The sequence below is a fragment of the Lissotriton helveticus genome, chromosome 7 (assembly GCF_964261635.1).
Source record: "Lissotriton helveticus chromosome 7, aLisHel1.1, whole genome shotgun sequence".
NCBI classification, from domain to species: Eukaryota; Metazoa; Chordata; class Amphibia; order Caudata; family Salamandridae; genus Lissotriton; species Lissotriton helveticus.
The window spans coordinates 737543291-737567025 of record NC_136068.1 but is presented as its reverse complement, the minus strand read 5'-3'; the positions used below and the strand labels follow the sequence as shown (position 1 = coordinate 737567025).

The 23735-nt window shown below is 43.7% G+C and overlaps 1 protein-coding gene across 3 annotated transcripts in view; it reads right to left on the bottom strand.

The window, feature by feature from the left end:
* The window catches only part of FGF1 (fibroblast growth factor 1), a 466028-nt gene extending 443304 nt beyond the window's left edge, over window positions 1-22724 (bottom strand). For 2 of the 3 annotated variants that reach the window (XM_078653065.1, XM_078653064.1), the window contains exon 1: window positions 22526-22723. The gene's annotated coding sequence lies outside the window, so the exon portion shown is untranslated. Of the gene's footprint in view, window positions 1-22525 lie in introns of all 3 variants that reach the window. The other variant, XM_078653066.1, reaches the window with a different exon arrangement.
* Between the last annotated feature and the right edge of the window lie 1011 nt (window positions 22725-23735).

The following is a 23735-nucleotide window of genomic DNA, read 5'->3' as shown; positions in this document are numbered from 1 at the left end:
TGTGGCATTTTGAAAAAGTTTCAGTTGAGTCGGAAATCGGTGTTTGAAGGGATATTTTCTACTCCAAAGACGTGAAGGGATGCACAGCAGCAGAAGCCTATGCTCAGACCAGCAGGGCACGGTGACAACACACAGAATATTCATCAATGAAACAGACAGAAGAACAAGGACGGGGTGGGGTGAAAGGGACAGCACACGGAGAAATGGTGGGTGGGAGGGGAAACCAGTATCAAAGGCAAAACAAGTCAATTAAAGTAACGTGATGATTAAACAAAAGCCACACGTGCTCATCTAACAAAAGCTACGTGTTTCCTAGTGCCTGGATAAGTTACTTTTAACATTTCTCAGCATCTCACCTATGTGGAATGTTGCCAAAGTCCGTGTAGGTTTGGAAAATGTGCTGTGTGCTGCTGCTCCTGGGCCCTAGCCGTGGCCATAACAGGCCATCATGATATAAGCTTGATTTTCTTGAAGGGTTAATCCTTACAATTCAACTCGTCCACACAGAGGTCTTCACCCCAATGAAACGTAGCTCTTCACCAACCGCTCCGCCAATATTCCAAAATCACATCACTATGGATAATCCCCTATCCTCGTTGACCACTAGTCTAACCTACTGGTTCAACAAAGAACCCAACCCTCCTGTTCCCTCTCTACCCCTACTTCCTGACAACTCTCCACTCGGGCACACCGTATTAGCGAACAGGATGGACGAGATCGTACAAATGCTACATCAAATGAAAGAAGACTTACATATTACCACTAAGGCAAATACCATCGAAGGGTCAAGTAACCTCACCTGTCGACGGAAGATGCAACGCTTTCCCCTTCTTCTCTTCCCGCCCTCCCTACACCCTTGCGATCTGCAGCAGACACGTACAGCCCAAGGCGGAATTGGAGAACACGTCCTGCACACAACGTATCCTCTAGACCTGGACTACAACCACGCACTCTATGCGGGCACCACCAACAAACTTATGAGAAGGCTCCAGACTATCCAGAACGCAACGGCCAGACTGATCCTCAACCTTCCTAGAAGGACCCACATCACCCAGCACCCGAGAGACCTCCACTGCCACGCCATCCAAGAAAAATGCTAATTCAAACTTCTGACCGACACTGACAAAGCCCTCCATTACCAAAGACCTGCATACGTGAGCTACCGCCTGAACTTCCGCCAACCATTCAGAAACTTCCACTCTGCTCACCTCGCCCTTGCACAGATACTGAATTTTGGCATTGAAGCACCAGAGGGCCCTCATTCTCCCACCTCGCTTCTAAGTCCTGGAACCCCCCCCCCCCTCCTCCGAACTTCGGCCTCTCTGACAGACTTGATGAAGAGACTCAAGACGTGGCTCTTCTACTGAAACCCGCATCCCAGCGCCCAGATACCCTCACGGAAGATAAGCCATGCTATATAAGTACCGCATGATTGATTGATTCCTGAGATACTATGTGGCTTGGCAGATTCACTAGGGGTCCATAGGTAACTATCTTGTGAGCTCCCACACCTGGAGGAGGGGGTCTGGAATAGGCCACCCTCACCACTGGTCCATTGTAATGTCAGATGTAACAAAACTACAAAGGTTTTAAACAAACAGACACAGGAATTTGATATGCAATCCCTCTATGAGTAGGAGTAAAAAATAGCACCCATTCTGGCATGTAGCATCAGTCATAGAATGAGGGCTTAAAACGTTTTAGTCCTCTAAGCATGCGATTAAACTACTTCCCATTGACTGTAACCTATGAAGCAGCTATGAAATTTCCCTTGTGCTAAGTCATGGGTACTTGCAAACATTTTCACATCTGTGGTGTGACGGATGGCCTCATTAATGCCGGCAAGGTGGGGGTTGGGGTATAAGGTGGGTGCATGGTAAATGAAGCGTGCACGTGGGGTGTTCTATGAGTCATGGAGCTATTTTGAGGATTTCATTCTATACTTCCCTCTAAATCAAGCCCTAAGTCTATAGAAGACTCATCGATCTGACACTACTTTGTTATGCTGTACCTGAGTCGCTATCCCTCTACCACACCCTGGAGTAAGCCTACTGGATGTATGACGTTACAATGCATACTTTTACAACGCCTACCATTACAACAAAACTTTTACAACGCAAAAACTTTTACAACGCATACCTTTACCATGCAAGATTTTACAACGCATATACCTTTACAACGCATACCATTACAACGTAAGTATTGGTAAGTATATAATAATTTTTTTAATTTAAATTAATTAAAAATATTGTAATATAATTTAATTTTATTTAATTTTATTTAATTAATTTAATTTAAATGTAATTTTATTTTATTTATAAAAAATACCCCTGTACCCCAAAAACCCAAAACTGACCCTGAACCCTAAAAATACCCCATTACCCCAAAAACCCAAAACTGACCCTGAACCCTAAAAATACCCCTTTACCCCAAAAACCCAAAACTGACCCTGAACCCTAAAAATACCCCATTACCCCAAAAACCCAAAACTGACCCTGAACCCTAAAAATAACCCTTTACCCAAAAACTGAAAACTGACCCTGAACCCTAAAAATACCCCTTTACCCAAAAACTGAAAACTGACCCTGAACCCTAAAAATACCCCTTTACCCAAAAACTGAAAACTGACCCTGAACCTTAAAAATACCCCTTTACCCAAAAACTGAAAACTGACCCCTAAAAATACCCCTTTACCCAAAAACTGAAAACTGACCCTGAACCCTAAAAATACCCCTTTACCCAAAAACTGAAAACTGACCCTGAACCCTAAAAATACCCCTTTACCCAAAAACTGAAAACTGACCCTGAACCCTAAAAATACCCCTTTACCCAAAAACTGAAAACTGACCCTGAACCCTAAAAATACCCCTTTACCCCAAAACCATAACATATAACATTTTAAAAATAATTATATACTTACCAATACTTACGTTGTAATGGTATGCGTTGTAAAGGTATCTGCGTTGTAAAAACATGCGTTGTAAAGGTATGCGTTGTAAAAGTTTTTGCGTTGTAAAAGTTTCGTTGTAATGGTAGTGCGTTGTAAAAATTGCGTGGTAAACGTTGTATACCAAGCCTACTCACCTTGCAATCACTACTTTTGGTAAGTCAACTATAAAAAGGAGGTAACTTGATTTTTCATTAATTTACTTCTCTGTTGCCAGGCTCTAATAACTGTGTAACCTTTGTAACGATGTAACCTGCAATTATGGTCTGATACTCATTTAAAGCGCTCTGATACCTCCGGGTCTAGCCAGCGCTATATAAAACCTTTAAAATAAATAAATACATTGAAACAGAATCCTAGGCCTCACGATCTCCTTATGCCTTAAATCTCGTACTTGTAAACATTAGGAGTGCTCAGAAACAGGCTCAGTTATGGGAGCAAGTTCTATAATAAAAAAATCCTCGACAAAGATCCCCGCCCCCAACCAGGTGTGCAATTCACTGAGGCTGGTGGACGCAAACACCAAACTCCACCGCTAGGCAAAGGACAATGGAACCAATTTAGCCATGACAATAGGAGGCTTGACATTTAATCCTTGCTTTACCGTTTTTCCAAAATAGTCTAGGCAGGCTCCACAGCACAGTGGCATTTCTTCAGTGAAAGTAGATTCCAAGTCTCACCATCGGAACCACTCACACAACAGTTGTTGTGAAATGAGCAAGATTAAACTATGGAATCAGAAGTCATTTTTTTTTTATTAATCTCCCCTTGTGACAACTATTACACTCTTAGGTATTCACTTTCACAAAGGTAACGTTACACATCTGTGTAAAAGTATGCTTTTTAGGTACTCACAAAACTGCATTTTAATAGTACGTTTTTGAGTGCAGAAACTCTGAAGCAAGGTGGAGTATTATGTGCCAACTTCTCCGCCCTGACTTAAGAGTCTCCGCACAAACGTGTAAGTTTACCTTTGTGAATCAGGCCCGACATGTTCAGGTAGTTAAAATTGAAATCAAACTAAACACTGGTAGTACGGATTTGAAAAGAAAACAGGAATATAACCCAATATGCATTTGATTTTACCCGTGGGGGAGAGAACACCCAGTCTCAAAGTCCACTCATTAAAATGTGAAGTAGTGAGAAAGCTATGAATCTTGAAACAAAGAGACTTGCACTGTGGTGATGGTGTTCCTGCTTTACTAAATTGTTTGGTGATAGTCAAATAATTTCCTTCCTATGCCTTTGTCATCTTATTGCAATTATGTGATTTATGTGGTAGATGTAGGTGATGCATTGAAGGCTCGTGCCAAATTCAAGCTAGCTGCCCGGCTCTGGCTCAGCTCAAGGTTCACTTGGACTCTCAAGCCCAAACATAGCTGAGCCTTCAATGTGGCTTCCGTCTGCCACACGCTCTAACCTTCTTGAGCCAAGAATGAAAGAAAAACAATCACTTTTGCTGTAAAATGAGAGAGGAAAAGCGATACCCATCTAGTGGTTGAATTGCACACTGTGAAACCAGAAAACGTGGGATCAACCCTAGCCTTCCAACTTGACCAAACTGGGTGATCCTAGACCAGAGGTCTTCAATCTGTGGGGTGCCACCCCCAAGGGTGGCGTGGAGGATGGGAAGGGGTCCCGCTCTTCATTTGCTAAAAGAAAACGTCCCAGACATAGTTAAAATGCTTTGCCTGGAGTGTGATTCAGGGACTCTCCTGAACTGGAAAATTAAGGAGTTAATCTGCAAATGTAAAAGATTTGCAGATTAACTCGTTGTGCACATTTACATTTCTTTCAGGCCTGCAGCACACTGGCCGAAAGGTGTGTTTAGCTGTCTGCCTGGCTTTGATTTCTCAGGACAGCAGAGTGCTGTTTCAGTTAATTGATCAAATCACTTTAAGCTTTTTGAGTGGTAGTGCACAGAGTTAACTGAGCTGTGAAGTGCTTACTTTTAATTGTCATTGCATTTACATGGAGCTTACTATCCCGGAGAATGTGCTGAAACGAAAGTTTTGTAAAAAAAATGACATTACATAGGGTCGGGGTATTACTAAAATCTATGGGTCTCATTTACAATGAAATGGTGTAGAACAGCTCCACAAGTATTTTTGATGCGCTGCCCTATGCCAATTCAAAAGGGGAGGAATGGACTGTATTTATAAGATACGGTGCACTCCTGTACTTTCTGCTGACGCACAATTTGGTGCCTAGTGCCAACGCAGGCACCCTTGCACCATGATGCAAGGGTGCCTGCATTGTTGGCAGGATCTTTTTTGCGCAAGAAGGCACGCCTTTCTGCGCAAAAACAACCCATGGAGGCCTGTTCCTCTTTCTATGTGTGCTACACATAGAAAGTGAAAACCATTGAGGAGAAATAAAGATATTTCTCCTATTTACGCATCCCCTGATGCAGAGTACAGTTTTGGAGCATCCTAAGTTTTACAGATCTTTGTAAATCTGGGAATGTGTCAAAATCCATGGGAAAACCCACTGCAACGCCATTGGAACGCCCCACCCCTAACGCTGTGTAAGGCAACACAGCAACTGGTGCAGTGTTTCCTTACACCATATCTAGGAGGCTATGAAAGACCACGCAAAGTGACTTTGCGTGGCCTAGTAGATAGGGGTCTGCTCCCTGCGCAACCAGAGCGTCATAAAAAATGCCCATACATTTTGGAAGCACTAATCGTGAAACATTTTGCACATTTTGTAACCGTCTACCTTATACCGAGTGTAATATAGGTATAAATTAAAGACTTACAGATTCACTGTGCTTTCTGTCACAGCTGTGACCTCATAGCACTAAAAATACACAAGTCACTATTCTCCACTGCGCCAACCACAATTCAATTCTGTGGTTTGCTGGTTTCACAGAGCCTTTTGCAGTGCATTAACTAATAGAGGTTTCATAATTAATATAGTGCTTTTCCTACTGAGTAACAACTTTTAAAAAATGTATTTATTATTAATTGAAGCTGTGCGTTATTTTATTTTATATGTAACTATCGGACGGTGAAAGACCTAAAAAACAAACGTATGTTTTAATTAAGATGAATGATGTTCAGCTACCTCCAGTTAAATTCAGCTGTAAACGCCGAGCTGTCAGCATCCCATATAGTATGGTTTTCCTCTAATGTCGTGCAATAAAGTTGCAGCCAATGCATTACAGCTATTATACCAATTGCCACTGGAATTATGGGATTGTGCTGCCACAGCGATTTTAGCATAGTTATAGATTTGCAGCATTTACCATATAATCCGTCATCTGCTGCATAATCTGCTGATTTTAGCAAAAGAAATGTATTTACTCAAAAGGTTTAAAAGTCACTAAAAAGTAGCAACAGGTGTTGCCGCTCTGTAGAGGGCACTTTGTAAAGCTGTACTGGTCCCCTTTTTGTTGCTCGTTGCTATATTTGGGAGTTAAACTGATAATAATGAGGTGCAGCCACTGATTGACCGTTTCTCTGGAAACAATTAATGGTTGTCAATGAGAAGGACTTCCAGGTTTTAGAAATTGTTGTCATGAGGGGGTCCTTATGCCTAAAAGATTTTTATGGAGGGTCTAGGGATCAGAAAGTTTGAAGACCACTGTCCTAGAATATTCTGTTATTTCACATTGCCTCCCGTTTCTTCATTATGACATAGGAGAGCACTGGGAAACATGTGAGTTGGAGTGTGGACTATACACAACTTTCTCTTATGTTTGATTTAATATACTATAATGTTGTTCCATGTAAAAAAAAAAAACTACACCACCCAGCAGGTGTAAAAGAGAAATCACTTATTCTTGGTTCAGTAATGACATTTTTAAAGGGGCTGTCGGAGGTAGGAATGTTTATAAGGTAATGTCTGAAAACTATCACTTTTAGTAAATTCCTCTCAATGCAGGAATATAATATGGTGTACCAAGGTGTACCACGTCTGTAACGCGGCTCCAGGGACGGACTTTGGGTATCCCTGTCCTACGTGAGGTGTTCTCTTCTGCTATTTTATAGATCTTTTTAAATAACACTGGCTGTCACAGGCTTAAATGCGAGGCAATAATTCATCCATTCAATTCCTGAGCTTTTATAGGTACCAAGAAACATAAAAGCGCGCCTAAACACGCCTTTATGTGACCCGTCTATCGAGTTCAAAACCCAGCCATATTGATAACCAAAAGAGCCGATGAAAGTAAAATAAAATAGGAACAATTCATCACATGCGATGCTTCACTCTAAGATATCAAATATGTATTATGTTTCTCTTTACTCGATCACCAGACTCGAGACAGAGTCTGTGCGATCGGTTTAAAAAGAGACTGTCGGCAGCATGTCACATGCGCTACTAGAGAAGAGACATGCTTAACACCGGGCATCGCTTGAGCCCTCTGTCTCTGAATTGCAGCCAATGAGAATTAGTCAGGAATGGCGGGAACGAGCCTGGGAGTAGGGGGGAATTGTTGGCAGGATCCATTAATCTGCGCCCTAGACTATTAATACATTTCTGAAGCTGCTGCTGTTTCAACGTTTTATTTAACAAGGAGGGCCTCCTGTGCTCGACTGGGGGTTCTGTGGTTCTTTTTCATGTGGGTTACATCACATATGAAATTTAAATTTAAATTTAAAAAGGGGGCTCTGGGAAAGCTAGTTTAAAATTTCAAGTTTCTCCGTAACAAAACTTTTGGTTTTCATTTCACATTTCTCATGTTCCGCCCAGCGCCTCGGATATTTTCACCTCATGAATCTCCTCCCTGTGAAAAAATATATATCCGACTTCCTGAAGCTTCTTGGCTGCAAATAGCTCTCTTAACCGCAGATAACTTTGTACATTGAGAACCGGACAATAATGAATGTTGAAACGCTGAGAGACTTTTTTCATTTAAACACAATGGGTCATGTGTTTTTTAGTTTCTATTAGGGGAAATAATGGTATTTCAGCGATAGTCCTACCAGGCCTCCCAGCTGCTGTTGCCCCCAAAAGCCAGTAGGTAAATACGCTTATGCAAATTTGTTCCCGTGTCCCATGAGTGAGAAATGAAACTCCACATCTTATGGCCATCAGGCCTAACAACTCACACAGTAGCACCATGAGACACATGACATCGCTCCCTTCACACGAGTGCCACACTGTAGCACAAAGGATCAGCTGGAAACCCCTTCACTGAGTGGATTTTCAACCTTGTTTAGAGGCCTGCCTAGTTGATGTCCATTACGTGTGTGAAACCTCAGGACATCTATGGCACACTTAGAAGCTTTTGTTTCTTTTGTGGAGAGGTTGGGGTGCAGGCAGAAGTCCATCAGTCTGTGCTAAGCCCCACACCATGCTCGCCCACTGTGAAATATTTTCAGAAGCTGGCAGGTCTGGGGAATGCATTGGCTACCTCTGAGTGAAAAAAATCACTTTTCATCCAATGTGGCATCAATTTACATGTGAATACAAAAATCAAGTTTCATTTGGGTGTCCTTTCAAAGACAGTACTTAGACAGTAAACCAGGACTGGGTGGTATAAATGTCCAAAACAACACAACCGGCATAACAACCCCACCACCTCAACCAATTGTTACAGCGATGCTAGATCCATGGACATTTTCCCACAAACAACTTAAAATACACATTTATCTACATGAAGGAGCCCCCATTATGGAACTTGAGATACGAACCTGCACTTTCAAGTAGTAGACGTGGATGTCGTGTGGCATATCCAAGCGGATGATACCATGCAAGGAAAAAAGGTTCAATCCTTTGATACTTTAAGACACAAATTCAACTTACCGCCCTCACAACATTGCAAGTACAGACAACTAAAACACAGTTGGAGGGACACATTAGCCTCTGGTTCTATCCACTTATCACACTGAGACATAATATCTACATAAATAGATATGGGTAAACACAAAGGAGGGATATCTCGGCTATACAATGACCTAATACAGTGCTTACACTCACAGTTTGACACGAGACTAGAAGTGATGGCAGGAATTGAAGGGTGAAGAGTAGTACAAACAAGTAGACTGAGAGTCGCTGCTCTATTCTCTAGATAAGGAACTATGAGAAGAGCATTTCAAATGTACATACTTCAATATCCTACATTATTGGTGTTGGACCCCCTTAAAGCTTTTCAGAGCCAAGATATCTCCTGGTTATTTATGTTGGAGATGTAGAAACCCTGATCGTGACCTGCTACACATTCTTTGGCCATGTCCCAAAATAACTGAATACTGACAGGGATTATCCAGAATACTAAACATCTCAAGGGTAATACATTTGTACCATCAGGAACATTTGCCATATCAGATGACTCTGCAGAATTAGAACACACAATGTCCCACTGGAGACAATGGAACAGCACTCTCACAGCTAAAGTATGTATTAACGCACCATCCCGAACATCAGAATGAATATTCATGTTGTAATGGTCTAGATACCTTTAGATGATGTGTGGTGTTGCATTACCATATTGCACACGTGACCCCTGTATGCTAGTTTGTGTACTCTAACTCATGTATTCATATTATAATGGTCTGAATATTATTAGCTGCAGCACGGAATTGCTATACTGTCTGGTATATAAAGGCTGGTGTAACATTATAAACAACAAGAACCACCTTTAAGAGGTTTCCTGTGAGCCAAGGTATGACAGGCATACACAATATTTGTTACGGAAGCCGCGGACGAGGGAGGATGCAAGGATTTCTCGACTAGTAATGGAAGTTACATTTACCCCTCCTCTTCCAGATTGGCTCATGGGGCATTGACTCCTACTTATTCCAGCTCACGAATCAAAAATATTGATAGGGCTGTAACTTTAATCCCATACCACATAGGTATTAAACTTTTTTCACCCGTATATACACATTGCACATATTGATGGCAACCTTAGTGAGTGACGGAGGGATCTGACCCCGTCCTGACGAAGAGGCATGCAGCCTCGAAACATGTTGACATCACCAGGAGAACTAGCTCATTGTTAGCTTTGGTTTCTCCGCCGCACTAATTTTATCGATACCAGCCTATGACCAATAAATCATTTTTGCTTTCATAAGGCCAGGTATTCTTTTAATCTCACTTTTCCCATTCACCCCTGACCCTACTTACACTCACTCAAATACCCCTCACATAGCACTTACAATTTCTAAGTGCTCCTGTGTAGTCGCTAGTCATAGCACGCCCCGTCCCGCAGCGGGGCGGGAAGACCCCGATGATGAAGCATAACACCAAGGGCCCTTTTGGTGTGTGAGGGGTATTTTAACAAATACTGTGTATGCCTGTCATACCTTGGCTCACAGGAAACCTCTTAGAGGTGGATCTAGTTGTTTATATATACCATTGACTGGAGGAGGGTGCATCCACCTGAGTGCTTTCTAGCACTACCTCTTCACTCCCTGATTTGATTTTTTGTAACATTATAAACTACTGTTGAATCTGATTTTACATAACTGCAAAATGGCAGTCGTTATACCGTGTGATGTGTACTAATTGTTAAATATACATAAAAATACAAAAAAAAAAAAAAAAAAAAAGGTTTCAGTTGTCAGCCATTCACGCCTGTCAGTACTAGACCACTTAGGGAGTGACAAGATGAGCTCAGTCTTAGCTCTTTGCTCTTGCGAAAAGGGAATGTTCTGGCTCCAGTGCAGTGGTAGGTTAATGCAATGGTCCTTTACATAGAAAAATAAAACCAAAGCCTTACTGGCCTGAAGAGTTCCTATACGCTAAAACATATTCATGCTAAAATGCATTTAGGTGAATTCCTTGTTACAAACTATGGATCAAAACCAGAATACTACAGGTTCAGATGTTAAAATATTTTTATTTCTCAATGAGTACCTCCATGTCAATGGCAATGACCATTCTTTTTTAACTCTTCAGTAAAAGTCTTCAAAATAGTATCAGGATTCTAGACTCATTTGCTACATTCAACGCAATTCTTCACTGCATACCTTTGTGTCCTTAAGTCAAAGCATAAGACTTCCGTAGATTTTAGTGTGTTTCAAAACATACCTCTACGGCTATGGAACTTCGGAAGTATGCTGAGGGAAAGCTCTAGTTCCTTAAATCCTACCTAAATCACTCCCTGCAGCCACTGTCCTCAGACTGGAACTCTTAAAAGTCCTATTACATAACAGTCTTCTCTCTTCTGCTTGGCTTTGAAAAACAGAGAGTACTGGGAGTCTGCCCTTCACCTTATTTTCTATTTTCATGTGCTGTGTTGAAAGTGCACATCTTACATTAAGTCTATGGAGTATTTGTAATTCCAAGCCATGGATTGTCTTCGACATGCAACATCTCTGTAACCTGGAGGCAACTCTGATGTCCGAAAAGGTTGAATGCCAAGTATTGTGTATAGAAATGCTGACTGATATAGATATCAAGTCCTTAGAATAACCTACAAATATACTGTCCCGACGGCTATAGATTTTGCATCATTAAGTACAGCAGGGAGGTTTTGGACACAATATTTTTGCGGGACAATATTCTGATAATTATATTCCGGTGACACACTGTTGTGATTAACATGCCTGTGAAGTCTCTAACCGCTTACTTTCCCATGCGAAGCAGACCTTTAATCTAACATCTGTACACACTGAGGAACAACAGCTCTCTCAGACTCTGGTACTTGAGGATTTTGCCAAAGTAGGTGTCTGCGAACCCACCTGTGACTTCTGCCACCATGTGCTCCAAAAGTCAGAGTCGGCTCCTCTGCTAATGCAGAGGTGCATTGCCCCACTGCTCTCAGAGCAGTGGAAAATGGAAAAAGAAATGATAATAACATTGTTAATTATCATTTTTTTTCGTAGCTGCGGGGCTGGTGTCACAGGGTAGAAGTGGTTCATGCACTTAAGTGCGCATGACGGTTTGGCCAGCGGTCTTGGGCCAGCCAAACAGTCATGGCCACTTTGCATGTTCTCCACAGGCCGTAATACACAGCCTGAGTGGAGAATATGCACAGGCTGCATGTCCCCATCTGAGCACTGAACCACGGCGCTCAGACTAATCACTACGCTGCATTGCAGCTCTGTGATTAGCTATGTGGAGCCTGGGTGCTTCCTGGTTCCGGGACTCGTCCGAAAGAGAAGCAACGACGGTGAGACTGCGGCCATGAAAAGGTAAGTATTTTTTTAAATATTTTTTTCAACTCCCGCCCCGCCATCCCATTCCCTGTCAGTCACCACTCACAAAGGCCACTAACAATTGCCTGTGTATTTCTTTTATCAGTACACCCATGCCTGCTGAAACTAACCGAAAATACTGTGCACATTCTCTGCATCCCCAGTTTTATCCCATCAATGTATATTCATGTTCAAGTTAATGAGGGCACTTAATTTTCAGTGTTTTTCTGGGAATCTAATGTCACATTTATACATTTTAATGTACTCTCAAAATGGTCTATCAGCCAATAGGATATTATATAGAAGATCATTTGCGTTATAAGGCTTACAAAATATTTTTTCAGATTAAACACAATGGTAAGTTAAAGAATATGCCCCTTATCTTCCTTTACTTTCCAAATCCAAAAGCTTAAAGACCTCGTCAAATGACTAAGGCCATGTCAGCATGGTTAAGCGGGCGTTTTAAATTAAACTTTTCAAAGTGAACACCCAGTTTGTGAGACAAAGTTTCTCCAAAGAGGAGCTACATGTTTCACATATTCTTCAGTATTTAGATTAAAGTGGTTCATACAACCAATTAGCTCCCAGTACAAAGCCAGGGTGGAAAATGTAGCTGAAAAGTATGGGAAATGTTACTTAAAGAAGTAAATTTGATTTAGCCCAGTATAAACAGAGGTAATATAGGGGAGCACTGAGCTCTTACATAAATGTCAGCCAGGAGCGTTGTGAACCCCCGCTTTAGCAGCTACAGGGGTTGTGGGGTTCTTAATAGGCCTAATTTCTCTGCAGCTTCAAAGACAAAAGCCTCAGCGTGGGGCCCTAGGGTTGTATGATTAAACAAATAAATATAGTTAAGGGGACAGAGGAAAATAAGAAAATGGGGAGAAAGGGCAGATTTTAAAATGGAAGAGCAAGTGGGAGCAGGAAACATAGAAAGAAGGATAGGAAGAAATGGGAATGAAGGTAGGAAGCCTGAAGGCAATGATGGGTGAAAAGAAAGAAGGTTGAAAGAAAAGAAAGTGAGGAAAGACAGACTAGTGGAAGGGTGGATACCTTGGTGGGTTGACAGGTGAAAGGATAGAGGACGGCAGAGTAATTGGAAAGCTGACTGTAGAGTTGGTTGAATGGGCGAAATGAGCAACGAATGGATGTGATTTACCAATAGACAAGTGGGTCGAAGGATGGATGGAGAGACCGATCAATGCCTGCAAAGATGATGGATTTGGGAATGGATGGATGGAATGGACTATAGATGGATGGAATGGTGAGAGATCCAATGATGGATGAAAGAATGGATGGATGACAGAATGGAACGGTGAAACAGTGGCTATCGGTGGGTGGAGGGAAGGGTGAAAGGTTGATTGGAAAGATGCTTGGAAGGAAGAGGCAAGTTTGCTTTTCTATGGAGGGTAGGGCTCAGAAGCTTTTCTTGCTTCGTACCATCAGAGGTTTGGTTCAAAGTGGGGGAAGAGTGGTGTTTTCATTTTCTGGCTTTTGATGTCAGCAGAAAGCACCTCGCACTATTCGTGCACTACTTTTCACTTTCACGCTTTGCTCAGAGCCCATAGACATGGTTCCAGGAGATGATTTGCTTCAGGTGGTGAATATCCGTCAGACACCTAAATCTATAAGTTTGGAATTTTTCTTTAGGTGCTTTTGGTACAGGTGTCCTTCCACTCCCATAACTTCAACTATTCCCACGTCTTCTATACGGTGTGCCCACAGCACACCTTTCCCCTTCATCCTCCTATTATTAATGCTCATGGTAGGCACAGGTGCATATAGGAAACCCTTGAGCCCCCAAAGGTGTAAGTAAACCTTATTCCACCACCAGAATGTTTGGTCCTAAGTCATTTTTCAAGAACGCACTTTACCATTTTTAACATCTCAAAACGACTTATTTGAAAAATGTAGATTTTTCAAATGAATTTATCTCTGACTTGTTGCTTTTCTCAAGTTTTGATTCGAATTTAGTTCTTTACTTACATTTCCTTTCACACTTTTCTCTATTCCTGGATTCAAATCTCATCTGTCCAAACCCTACTGCATTTAAAATCCAGTTCTCTGTCCCACGTCCTTTCGCTTTTAGTATCTTTCCTCCCTCTGGTTATAGCGTTTGCAAAACAAACTCACATTTTAATTTCCACATAGCATGGAACTTCTTATGCACAAAAAACATCTGCTGCGAATGAAGGGTATAAACTGTCCCATGGGTCTTTAGCTATCTCTACTGTAACATGACTAACTAACCGAAATGAGTTCACTTTATAGCCGAGTGCACCGAATAACCAGGAGATGGTCTCTTTGATGCCTTATAAAATCTGGAATAAATAAAAACGAACGAGTAAACAAACTAAATGAGTAATAAATATTGGGCCTTTCCATTTTCGACTTGGGCAAGTTTCAAATTCTCAATGTGAAGTTTCACTAATTCTGGATTCCCACGGTTCCGTTATGGCAACAGACCTAACAGTGCATGTGTTGTGTCTCTGACCCAGAATCTAGCTGCTAGATCAGTATTAGACGTGACAGCCTTAGGATGGTCTTCCCCCAACATTTTGATTGCCTCCCTCCAGTTTTCTGGACCCACTTTTGCTGGCTCTAGGGCTCTGCACACTTTGGCACTGGTAATCAGTGCTAACATGCTAGTGCTCTCACCCCTAAAACATGATAACATTTGATTGTACCCAATTGTCATATTTAATGTACTTACAGTGGCAGAGCAAGGGGGTGCGGCCCGCCCCGGGTGGCACAAGTTTTGGTGGTGGCGTTCTCCCCCCTTACCTGCAGCCATCGCAGAAATCGACAGCACCAACCGACCTCCCCCCGCTCTTAACTGCAGTCATCGCTGGAATCGACAGCACCATTCGAACTCCCCACGCTCTTAACTGCGGTCGTCGTGGGAATCACCACCACCCCCCTCGCCCCCCCACTGGCTGCACATGGGCTAGCTACGCCACTGTGTAGTTCTAAGTTGCCGAGGGCCTGTACATTAAATGCTACTAGTGGATCCACAACACTGATGGTGTCACCCATGTAAGTAGCCCGCTAACCATGTCTCAGGCCTGCAGTGGCAGGGCCTGCACGTGCAGTTCACTGTCACTGTGACTTGACAGCTAACACCAATTGCCAAGCCCTGTACTACCCCTTTTATTACATATAAGTCACCCCTAAGGACGGCCTTTTGAAATTCAGAGGGCAGGATGCTATGTAAGCAAAGGGAAGGACATGTGTTTGTCTGCTTTACATGTCCTGGTAGTAAAAAACAGTCTTTTTTATTTTTCACAATGGCGAGGTCTACTCCCCTCATTGACTAGCAATGGCAATTCTCTTACGTGCTTCTAAGAGGTAATTCATGATCCCAGGGGAGTGGCTTTATCATGTTTGGTATGGGTGGTATAGTAGTGATACATGCGCTATGTTGGCAAGATTGGATTTAACACTACTTGTGTAGAAATGCCACTTTCAGGCAGTGGAGATTTTTCTGCTTTTAACTTTGCTCTATGTGACCTCCAGCCTGTCTCCAATACACATCTGGACAGGGTGACAGTTCCTATTTGTGCATTCTTCACCGACAGCCATAAACCCAGGAAGGCCAGAGGTGACTGAACACCACTCTGCATAAATCTGCATTTTGATGACCGGCCTGGGCAGACGGGAAGAATGGGGGCTCCCACCGAGACATCAAGGTGTAATGACCTGACTCCTGCCTGGTGATCCCCATAGATAACCTGGCAGACAGGACTGGCTTAAAAGGGGTGCTTGTGCACTTCAAAACAACTCTTTAAAGTTTCTCCCACATCAAAGGCACATTTGGGTATAAGTACTGGGTCTCTGACCCTCCCAAATTAGACACTTCTGGACCTACACCAAATCTCTGTCAAAAGAACTGCTGTGCTGCTCAAAGGACTCAACTGGACTGTTTTTCTGGCAGAACTGCTTTCCTGCTTATTGCCCTGCTGCTCTCAGACTTTGCTGGAAGGAGAGCTGGACGCTGCCTTCCCTCCAAAGTGATCTCCAAGGTCTTGTTAGCTTCCCTCCTGTTTCTGAAGTGTCAGGGACACAAAAGACTTTCTGTTGTTCTGCTGGTGCTGCTGGACTCTGCCTTCTGTGAGCCCTACCCTTGCCTGAGGTGCCTCCGCCAAATCCTGGACCTCAGCAGTGGGTTCTGCAGCCGAGTTGCTGCCAAATGAAACGCGATGCAGCACTAAGCCCTGCAGAGCCTCGCAACACAACTGACAACTCTTGGAACCGAAGTGAAGCCTTGCCACCCAGGCTCTCCGAATCAACGCCAGACGACACAATGCCTCACCAAGCACACTGCACCCCAGGATCCATGGTACTGTGGTCAGCAGGCCCAAGTGGAACCCTGTAACCAGTCTGGGCTCCATTGCGGTGGGCCTAAACTTTGAATTTCACTGGTCCCTCAAAACCTGAAGTAACCTTTTTAGCGCTATCTGCTTCTAATTGCTTTATTGCATTTATTTCTTCAACATTCTAAATCAAGACTTCTACTTGATGGGTTGTGATTGTTTTGGTCTTGTTTTACTCAAATAAATATTCTCTATTTTTTCTAAACTCTTGTGGTGTATTTACTGTGTCGTCATCTGGGTTATTGCACAAATACTTTACACATTGCCCTCATAAGTAAAGCCTGTCTGCTCTGTGCCAAGCTGCCAGGGGTGAGCATGGGATAATTTGGGATTGTGTTGTGACTTACGCTAAGACTGTGGTCCCTACTCGGGCAGGGTGCATACCTCTGCCAACAAGAGACCCAATTTCTAACAGTCAACCATTGGAAACCCTGCCCACAGGTTTAATGATGAATCAGAGATTTGAAATAGTTATGAAGTTCTATTAGACATTTTGGCAAACCACTTCAACCTCATGGCCTCCCACTGACAGGAATTTAAAAGTTAAATACTCTAGTGCCCGAGTGGTAGCGGTATTCGATTCTTCAGGCGGATTTCTCTTCAAGACTTAGTCAGGATGAATCAGACACAGAAGAGGAACAGGGTGGAAAAGGTTTCTGCAAGGCCAAACAATGAGATTTACTGACACAGCATTACATTTAGGAGCCCCTAATTATATGTCTTCTGGAGAATCTGTAGGGAAATGGTAAGCTTGAGAAAGCATAAGAAGAAATGCCCAAAGATTCACATGGTAGAATAACTACTTCCAACAATCAAACCAACCAAGCAGTCTCAAAGCTATGAAGGAAAAAAGTGGAAAAAACTACTACTTCAGGGTGAGATCAAATAGAAAATATGGCAGCAGTCATGCATTGATCTATCAGCCGTTCTCACAACAAGTCACAAGCAGAACAACAATTTCTGCCTCTGCAATATGTTTTACCAAGAAAACTGTGCTTGTGGATGCTTCTCATTGAACATGTGTGTAAAGCCATCTAGTTGGTTTGCCTTGACTTTGAGACGGGCATGTTGTATGAAGAGCTACAGAGAGAGGCTAGGATAAGAACAACTATCCAATAGCTGGTGGGAAATACAAAGCAAGTGCCAGTCTCAGACAGGCAGCCATACAAGAAAGGTTATTGGTCTTTTTGGTCATTGTTTGACGTGTTGCTACAGATTTCCCAATATACCAGGTGTATTGGAAGTGACATCATAAACCCTTTGACCCAGGGCTGATTTCTTGCTCCGTCCTAATCCTCTCAACAGCTTCTTATGTGAAGTTGAGAACCTTGGCCCCTCAAGACCCTCCGATTTGCCTGGAGAAAACGCACTGAGTCGAAGTTGCTCAAATAAAACTGGCTCATAGTGAGGGGTAGCAAGAGCACGGCTTGAGGTCCAAAAGGCAAGTGAGTAGCAGCCGCTACCACCCCGGGCTGCCTTTAATTGCATTTCATAGTAAGGTGGGGTTGTAGAGGCACAGAGTACTCTGGTATATGTACAAACATTTGCAATGCAATAGGTCTCACATTTATGAGTGTTTGACATTGGCATTGTAAATGACAATGCCTTTTATTTATGGGTTGGTTTTAAAACAGAAAAATAAAAAGCATTGTCATTTACAATGGCAATAGCTTAAAATCATGCGAATGCGAAACCTATTGCATTGCAAATGCATGCTATAAAAAATGCTTTAAAGCGTTAGGAGAGTGTGCCCTGCCTGCAACAGCAGGCAGGACAAAGCTATTTGAGAAAACAGTGCTCGGAGGCTAAAATTAAAGCATGCTGAGCAACAACACACGTAACAGGAGGTGTCGCCATGGAAGGTTACAAAATGAAACAAGGCGGTAGAAAGGAGGGACTACTGAGCCTTTTGACCAATAAACAGCCACAGTATACAGTGGATAGTGACACAAGCCAATGAAAAATGTGGGCCGGAGTGTGAGCAGAGCTTCAAGTCCCTACCTGAATACAGCATGCCTCACAGAGCAGCGCATGCGCTGCCCAGGCGCGACCTAAAAAGGGAATTAATAATGTCTGTAAATGTGGTTGGCACCTTTCCTGTAAATGCAGAGTTTAATATTTATTTCTCTTTTATAGCATATCACTAAAGCGCATTACAAAATTATAGCAGGGCAGAAAAACGAAAGTAAATAATGGCAATATTTCAGAAAATCAGTAGCAATAATCAAATTTGGAACACAAGTTACGTGAACACAAATGGATATCGGGAACTTGGTGAGCCATTTTGTAATCGGCTATTTGGAATTCCGATCAAAACAGGCAACAAAATAATCCCTTTACAACCTGTTAAAAGGCAGCATAGGTTCATAACGAACTGTTTATTCCAGTTGAGAACCTGTGCCTCTTTCTCCTACGCTTGTGCACACAATCATCGTAAATGAAACATACCAAGCGAGCAAGCAAGCAGGAAGTTTTGATCAAACTCCCAAAATGGAACTTTTGTGAACTGTAAAAAGAAACTGCATTATAAAGTTGCTGCAGCACCGCACAACCTAGCTTTGGTGGAGAGGTAGCGCCTTTGAGCCCTTGTATCCTTCGTCCACCTACTGCAGGAACCGCTGTGCAGCTAGACCAATCCCATGAGCAGTCGCTGGAATGCCACCACTGCTGGGTAACACTGGTTCCCTACTGCAGGACCCGCGACACAGTTAGGCCAATCCCATAAGCAGTCACTGGAACTGCTGGGTCACTGCTGGGTCACACTGGTTCCCTACTGCAGGTTCCGCGTTCCAGCTAGACCAATCCCATGAGCAGTCGGTGGAACGCCACCACTGCTGAGTCACACTAGTTCCCTACTGCAGGACCCGCGTTCCAGCTAGATCAATCCCATGAGCAGTCGCTGGAACACCACCACTGCTGGGTCACACTGGTTCCCTAGTGCAGGTTCCGCGTTCCAGCTAGATCAATCCCATGAGCAGTCGCTGGAACGCCACCACTGCGAGGTCGCACTGGTTCCCTACTGCAGGTTCCGCGTTCCAGCTAGACCAATCTCATGATCAGTCGCTGGAATGCCACCACTGCGAGGTCACACTGGTTCCCTACTGCAGGTTCCGCGTTCCAGCTAGACCAATCCCATGAGCAGTCGGTGGAACGCCACCACTGCTGAGTCACACTGGTTCCCTACTGCAGGACCCGCGTTCCAGCTAGATCAATCCCATGAGCAGTCGCTGGAACACCACCACTGCTGGGTCACACTGGTTCCCTACTGCAGGTTCCGCGTTCCAGCTAGACCAATCCCATGAGCAGTCGCTGGAATGCCACCACTGCGAGGTCACACTGGTTCCCTACTGCAGGACCCGCGACACAGTTAGGCCAATCCCATAAGCAGTCGCTGGAACACCACCACTGCTGGGTCACACTGGTTCCCTACTGCAGGTTCCGCGTTCCAGCTAGATCAATCCCATGAGCAGTCGCTGGAACGCCACCACTGCGAGGTCGCACTGGTTCCCTACTGCAGGTACTGCGTTCCAGCTAGACCAATCTCATGATCAGTCGCTGGAATGCCACCACTGCGAGGTCACACTGGTTCCCTACTGCAGGTTCCGCGTTCCAGCTAGACCAATCCCATGAGCAGTCGGTGGAACGCCACCACTGCTGAGTCACACTGGTTCCCTACTGCAGGACCCGCGTTCCAGCTAGATCAATCCCATGAGCAGTCGCTGGAACACCACCACTGCTGGGTCACACTGGTTCCCTACTGCAGGTTCCGCGTTCCAGCTAGACCAATCCCATGAGCAGTCGCTGGAATGCCACCACTGCGAGGTCACACTGGTTCCCTACTGCAGGACCCGCGACACAGTTAGGCCAATCCCATAAGCAGTCGCTGGAACACCACCACTGCTGGGTCACACTGGTTCCCTACTGCAGGTTCCGCGTTCCAGCTAGATCAATCCCATGAGCAGTCGCTGGAACGCCACCACTGCGAGTTTGCACTGGTTCCCTACTGCAGGTTCTGCGTTCCAGCTAGACCAATCTCATGATCAGTCGCTGGAATGCCACCACTGCGAGGTCACACTGGTTTCCTACTGCAGGTTCCACGTTCCAGCTAGATCAATCCCATGAGCAGTCACTGGAACGCAACCACTGCTGGACCACACCAGTTGGCTGAGTATAGTGATATATGAAACTGGGAAATTACATGACCATGGTGCTTTGTGGAGGACAGGCCAAGCAGAAACAGAAAAGGCTATAATAACTTACCTGCCTGATATGAAATGTGGACACAGACATCCTTGCACTGCCACTAGCATTTCCACAACTCTGCTGTTTAAGACCGAGACTTTAAAAGTATTGGCTTGAAGGAAATAAGTGACTAACTTCCTAAGTGACCACTTACGACAGTGACCAGCTCCCGCACATAACCAAAATCCCTGGTCTTTCTTATCATCAGTTGCCACAGATAAAGTGGCATATTACAGAACCCTGACATGCTGAAGAAGCACTCCATGCAGTTTGACGCATTCAGTAGCATACTACTAGCAGCAACCCGAAGCCCTGAGTACCGCAGTCATGTCATTTTCTTCACACTAGAAATTATGAACAACACCCAGCCACAGAAGCTATCTGTTGTAAATAAAATGATCCAAAGAGCACAGTAAGTATAAAGCATCTGAAGGATTTATTCGTAGTACAGAAAACAGCAAGTGACACCAACGCTGACCAGTCACCAACTGACCAGCACTGGAATCCCAGCTGAGTGGGAACACATTCCTAGAACATTGATAATGTTCTACCATAGTACACTTTGCTAAACAATATAAAAGACAGACTAAACTAAAGAGTAGAACAAGAATCATATTTACAACCCTATCCCAGCATATACTACATCACCTTAACATATAGCAGTGCCAGTTCTGGTGGTGTTGTATTTGCTAATAGTTGGGTTATTATCTGACACAGGAACAATGATTGGCAGTAGGTGGCAGCACAGGATCTACAACAGGTGTTTCTTCTCCTAATATAGGAATTTTAATGGCCACTTTTAAAGTGGAGTCTACTCTATCGGAATGGTGTAGTGTTTCTTGTGGCAAATATATTTGCCCACTGTGCCTTGAGTATTTTATATTGGGCACAAACTTTTCATATAAGCATATGTACAAATTATTGAATTAGTTCCCCTTAAGAACGGTCTGTAAAAGCGGTTTCTCAGTCAAAATATTTAGGAAACTGCTGTAAAATGCAGTTTTCAGTCTCAATTTGTTTTCAGAAATGTTCTTGGGGGTCAACTCCCACTCTCACATCATCTCACTGCGGGTCTGGTAGCCAATGGCTCTGTGAGCTGAAATGAACACATGAGCGCCAAGGATGACATCATGATTACAGCAAAGTTCAGAAGAAAGTCCAGTGTTTCTTCATCAACATATGCCCTAGTTGCCCTTTAACAATCATCTTGAAATCAAATTTGTATCTTCAAACAAATAAATTAAAAAGAAACGGTAACTGCGCGTCCACGCCTCTCAAAATGAAACATACATTCTCAAAATTAGTGTAATAAATTACATTGCACAGGCAGTGTTACTTGGTCATAGCTACTGTATGTATATGACAAATGTAACTATTGTTTTGTTAAACAATAGCGATGCCCGACATGTATTTCATGGCATTACATCATTAAGAAAATGTAAGCAAATAGCACCTAGCAAGGATACCATGACCCTGGTTGAAGCAAGGAAAAGGGATCCTTAAACAGCTGGAGGGGGTAATAAAACCCAGCATCGTCGGGTTCAATAGACCCCGGTTTTGGATCCCCACCTGCTACTCCAATAGTACCCACGCCCTTCCTCAAACAAATTGTGCGTGCACTGCAGTGAATATGCCCATGACACACCCACGGTGATTCGCTGAAGCAAAAAACATGAGAGACGCTGAAAACTGCCTCTTGCAAGTTAGTGGGTACAATATTCACTATGCTCGTCGGCAACCCTGACCACTCAACTCTCAACCCTCCCTCCCTGGCGGCGCACCTCCCTCCAACGCACGCAACCCAGGTAACGCGGTTGGCGACGAGGGCACATTTGTATTCCTTAATATTACGTGAAACAGTTAGCACGTACCTGCAGCTGAGCAGCGTCCCAGAGGCCTACGGGAGCCGCGCGCGGTGTTTTGGTGGCGCGAGGCAGGAAATCCTTCGGCGTTCTGCAGTGGATCAGGGAACGAGAGAGAGGGGGTGGGTGGAGTGGTGGGGAGGAGGAGCGGCCGCTGTCAGCAGGTTTAACCTCTGCTGCACGCGTACGAGCTGCACTCCGTGAGGCAGAGGCGCCCTGGGGTGCCAGGCTGGGCAGGGTAGCCTTTCCTTTCCTGGTGCGCTTGGGGATAGGCGCAAGCTGGGGCATGTGCGTGACGCAGAATCCCTGGTTACGTCATGATCACTGTGTTGTGCTCCCAGATTATACGCAGTGAAGGAGAACTATAAAACAGAATAAGGTGTGAATTGGGTGTAGTCCAGCGCGTTCTTCGACGCTTGGGCACAGCCGCACAGGTGCTGTCAGAATGGAAAGGTACAAGTGCCAGAACTGGCCCAGTTCCCGCTGATGGCAGCTCCTCTCTACACCAATAAAAAAATATATACTTAGCACACATTTAAAGGAATAACACACCACTTCAAACTGCTCTTGTCGTTTACCTACAAACGGTATTGGCTATCAAGAGTAGGTGGGGCCGGTGTCACTGCTGTCACGTTCCTATGTGCTGTACTTCTAACTAAAAAATCCCAAAACTAATTTTAAAGCGTGCTTATAAGCACACTTTAGGAAGCTTGTACTTTTTTTCTTCGTAAAGAAAACTTGACTAAGGGGTAGATGTATCAGCTTTTTTCTTGTCGCAAACGCTGTGATTCACAAAATAGCAGCCTTTGCGAGAAGAAAAACAGGAAATGAGATGTATCATGCAAAAAGTTTGCAATATTAAGGAATCGCAAATTTTGCGATTCCTTAACATTGCGCAAGCATTTAAGAAATCGCAAATTGCGATTTCTTTAAATGCTATGTATGAAACATTTTATTTTAGCGAATTTTGACTAAGAAATTGCGCATTACCACCAACTTGTAGTTGGTGGTAATTTGCTAATTCTTTTACAAATGCACTTTATGCAATTTGTAAAGGTGCCATGTGACGGTAAAAAATGCCCTTAGGGCATGTATGTGCGCCATATGCGCACACATGTCGTTTACAGGGGTGCAGCAGGGTGTCCTTGAGACACCCCTGCACCCTTGAAATTATTCTCAATTTGCGATTAGCAAATAGCGAATCGCAAATTGAGAATAA